Source organism: Toxotes jaculatrix, chromosome 19 (genome assembly GCF_017976425.1).
Source record: "Toxotes jaculatrix isolate fToxJac2 chromosome 19, fToxJac2.pri, whole genome shotgun sequence".
Lineage (NCBI taxonomy): Eukaryota > Metazoa > Chordata > Actinopteri > Toxotidae > Toxotes > Toxotes jaculatrix.
In genome coordinates this window covers 1086188-1090976 of record NC_054412.1, presented here as the reverse complement: position 1 = coordinate 1090976, position 4789 = coordinate 1086188, and positions in this window count along the sequence as shown.

Here is a 4789-nt window from a genome sequence, read left to right as displayed (position 1 = left end):
CAGGAATCATAATCTTCTAATACAGTTGGAAGATAAGTCGGGTGATATTCCATTTCCTCCTTCCTGTCAACAAAACCCCTGAAAAGATCAAACCCAGCAATGAATGCGTCCTGCTCTCAGGTGTTGTGTGTATCCAAAGCCTGATGTGTCTGATTCCTCTGAGCCACTGAGCTCCGCTGTTTCCTGAAACTATTAAAACACATCAGTGAGCGCACTGTTACACTGGGCCACATGTTCTTTCATCGCCATCAACACGCACGCACACACACGCACACACACACACACACACACACACACACACACACACACACACACACACACACACACACACTGCTGCTTGAGGTTTTTGAAGATGCTTCACCTTCTTAAGTCGTCAGCATCTTCAATAACCTCCAGCAGGTCCAGCTGCGTTCGTTTAGCACAGAAATACCATGACCCGGAAAATGCCACATCAAGAAATGTGTCTCATGCTTGTGCTTGTTTATTTACTCGTTCCAACGTTAAACGGATCTTTAAATGATTAATAACTGATGTTTTTTTCAAGTTAATTGTTTCACATCTGACAAAAGAAGAAACCTAAACATTTTGTTGTGAGTGTTGTGCTTTGTTTGACTTTGAAGTGCTGATTGTTATTCAGTAGAGACACTGAAACCATCACTGAAAGCAGCAAAACTACCAATAATTCTTGTTAAGTACTGATAGTTGGGATTCGTCCATGAGTTGCTTTCTTTAATGGATCAGTGCAGGGTACTTACAGAGGCCCCTTTTTAATGATGTGAGTAATAATTAACATTATTCTTCACCCTGGATGTCGGAGCCACTGGTGTCTGTTGTGTGTTTCCTGCAGAGGCTCAGTGCAGCTCTTTAAAAGCTACAGAAGTGTGACCAGAAGGAGTTTTGATCGTTTTCCAGTTTTCCAGTTTCTTCAGTGTTGGGAAAAGTGCTGGAACTGAATGGAATGATGTGACGAAGCGGTTTTGATTCCTGATTCGTTTATAACAGCACAGCACTTCTCGTATGACTCTGTAGTTATTTTAGCTGTGGATGCAGAGGATAAACCACAGACCGTGTGTTACTGTTATTACCTGTCAGTCAACATTCATTAGTGAGTCATTACCCTCACGCTTAACTCTTTTCTCTGCTCTGGACTTTGGCTGCTTCAGAAGTGAGAGCTCCACCCCCAGGGGGAAACGATTCCCTGGCTTGTACAAGTGTGGGATATTGCGATGGAAACTACAGAGGCCTTCTTTTAATGGATTCCATCCGCCTGTGTTTCCTAACGATGCCAGCTTGTTAGCCTTTGATCCTTCCCTCGTCTGTTTCCTTCTCGCTCCTCCAGAAACTGAGTGCCACCATCAGCAGTGATGTTCTTTCCCCTGCTGCGTATTCGGTGTCTGCAGTAATGGCCCAGGCACGAGGGAAGCTAAATAAGTTTCCTGATGCGTCATGAATTACCAAAGGCTCACGGGCCCCGGCTGAGCTGATAGCCATCGCTCCTATTGTGTCTGCTTTGGGTTTCCGCTCCTCTCTGTCTGCGATCTCCTCATCTTTCATATCCTGTTGAGAGCAAAGCAGGGATAGGCGGTGCTTTAAAAAATCAAAATGGACTGCTCATACATGCACCGATGGTTAATTTGCCTCAGTGGAGAAGTGAATCTGTCTCATCATGCGTGGGATTGACATGACAGGATGCGTCATCGGCAGAGGACCCCAGCGATAGTCTCAGCATATCTGTGTAAGCTGTTTCATCAGTGGAGGAGATTCACTTTTTGATAACGAAAAATAAAGTAGGCTTATAAAAACCAGCCTACTGCTGCAGTAAGAACGTGTGGTAGATATTTGAAGGCACCTTAAAGTCTGGTGGTATTCCTCATTTTTGTTATGTTCATGAAAAGACTAAAACTAACAATGAATGTCTCCAACTGTCCCCAACTGTCTCCAACCAACAGGTATTACCTGTGAATCCAAAGCCTGATAAATCTTCCTCCTCTGTGCTTTAGGGCTTCGCTCAGACTCAAAACACTTTTTGTTTCCGAACTTTTCAAAAGCACAGACCTCCTTTGTTGGACCTTTTGTACACCTGTAATACAAGATTAACTCTCATTTTAGGAGTACAAGGACAAACAAAGCAGAACAGATTGCTGGTGTTTTAGTGGGACATGTGAAACAGCTGTTATGCCTGGAGTCTGCTGATGCTGATCCACAGGTCTGACTCCGCCCTCGGGCATGTCTTATTTTAGTTTTTTTTTCATATATACCAGAACACTATGCTGGAAGCAGCGAGACCACAGTGACCACGCAGGCAGGTAATGACTGAAGATGACTGCAGAGCAGCCAGGAAGCTGAGAGCCTTTCAGTGTTCAGTCTGATGGTGGCTGTTCCCTTCAGCTCGGTCTGTGTTGATGCTGAGATGTGTCAGCGTTTTGTTTGAGACAACATGAGGACAAATCGTACGCTTGGTATTTCTGACGTCTTTGTACCTGGAAAACTCACGAGCTGCCCCGTCGTCAGCTTGAACTCCGTCTCCTGTCTCCTGTCTCCTGCAATATCCACTTGTAAAGTGCACATTTTTTATATTATTTCTTGTTTCTTCTATTTTGATGAGTTTCAGAAATGTTAGTAAAATTCACTGTAAATGTTGGCCTGATTCTTAGAGCTTGAAATGAGGTTAGAAAACCTAAATCAGCGAGGCTGTGAAGTGGCTTAGTGTGCAACGGCTGCAGAGAGCGTGAGCAGATTGTGTAAATAAGGCTTCACTAAGGCAAGTCCACACTCTCCCATCAGGAGCCGATGATTTATGAGCCCTCTGACTCCTTCAATCTGCACAGCGTTGATTTATAGGAAAATGAATTTTCCATATGTTCAGTCGCTGTTCTTATAGATCAAAGATTTTTTTTTGATGGCTGATCCTGAAAGCAGTCCAGTGTTGCTAAGGTCGGCGTGGTCTGTGAAAGTGTAGTTTGATCATTTTGAGCTCACAGAGGTTTTTGCAATAGGAATAGAAAAAGACGGCTTCATAAATTCAGCATGCACTTTATCCCCTCTGTGTTTTAATGACAGAAAAGGAGCCGAGCAGCCGAACAAGCTGAACAAGTACAGCTTTTACTGTAGATTGATTTAACAGGAGTCGAAAAGAACGACAACCGAACGGACTACATGGAGGCTGACGTGATACATTCACCAAAAAGGATGGAGAGAGAATTGAACTCTGTTGAACTTGTGGGAGAATTGATTTAAAGAAACATGCATCACAGTCCCCTGAGCGAGAGGAGAGGATTAAACCTCTCCACCTCCGTGTGTGTTTTCCTTTTATCTGTGAGGTGATGTGTGAGTCAGCTGAGCTCATAAAGGTACGTTCTTGACCTTGATTGATACGAGAGCTAATTGAACTTTGATGATGTTCCAGATGTTCAGGCTGTGATGTTGTAGATGGCTGGAGAGCAGTGAACACAGCACGTTCAGACCGGCCTGGGAAATGAGAGAACTGGGCTCTTTAACAGATTTCACAGGTCATGACTTTCACTACAAGTCGGACAAACACTGAACCTGCAAATGTAAACTCATAACGTTCGAAGCAGACAGTTGTGGCATACTGTCAGAAATGAAGTGCTGAGCTTCCTTCTGTAATGTTAAAGCCTTGACGTTAGATTGATCCTCAGGATTACAGAAATGGGATTTGTTTGGCTTTCACCTCCAAATATTGACCAGTGAGGAGGCACTCTTAAAGAAAGCAGCACAAAACATCACGCTGGACTGTGAACATCGGTCTCATCTCCTTCTATCTCAGGCCACAAACTTTTCAATTACCCCTCGTAAAGTCAGATTATTGTCGACACATTAAACACTGCAAACAATGAAACAAAGGAGCGTTTGTCTGAGTCTGATTTACATGTGTGAGTCCATCCTGCCTGGTTAGACCGTCCAGCAAATGGGTGATTTTATCTTTAATTCAGACTAATGTGACAGCCAGCGTCTGTCCTCCAGGGCTTCCCGCTGGCTGCCTCTTTGGTTCGGGCTTTCCAGCCGCTGATTGTGGCCATCGGTACCAGGTGCCCTCCGCTGCCTGTTAATGACATTCATTTGTCAGGAACCCAGGCTGAAATGGATGCACCGTGTCAGTAACACAGCCAGCAGGGAGCGGTGCTTTGGATGCCAGTCCCACCACAGCCACCGAGGTCCAGGTTTGTTAAAAAGCTTCCCCGCCCACAGACCTCATCACTAATCTGGACAAGTGAAGCCTGCGAGCGAGTGATTGACTTGGAAAAGCAGCTGAGTATTTCCATCACTGTCTTGATTCCACTCTGCACATGAACCTGATTTTGACGGTGATGAACGGCCCGAGCTTCACTTTTCTTCTTCATTCAGGTGGTTTCAGAGTAAGTGGGTGGATTGGATGGCCTATCAGAGGAAAGATAGAAAGCCACAGATGCAGTATGCAGATAACACTGTCTCTCTGTTCTGCAGCAGAGTTCAGTTTTACATTACAGCTGAGTCTCAGTAAAGACTATAGTTTAAATCAGTAAAATTAGAACATAAATCATATTGTCAGTGTTTTAGTTGGTGATGTTTTATCTAAAATTATTTTTTAATCTGTACATTGTTATTAGCTTACACTCAGGATAGCAGTAACTCTACACCAGCTTTCAAAGGCACTTAAGAAGCTCAGTGTTCTCCTTCCCTTTGATGCAGAGCAGCTCCAGATCTCATAAATTACCTCAACCCAGAATGGCCACACTTAGATTTCTTTCTTTTTCTTTTCTTTCTTTTCTTTCTTTTTTTTTTTTTTGCA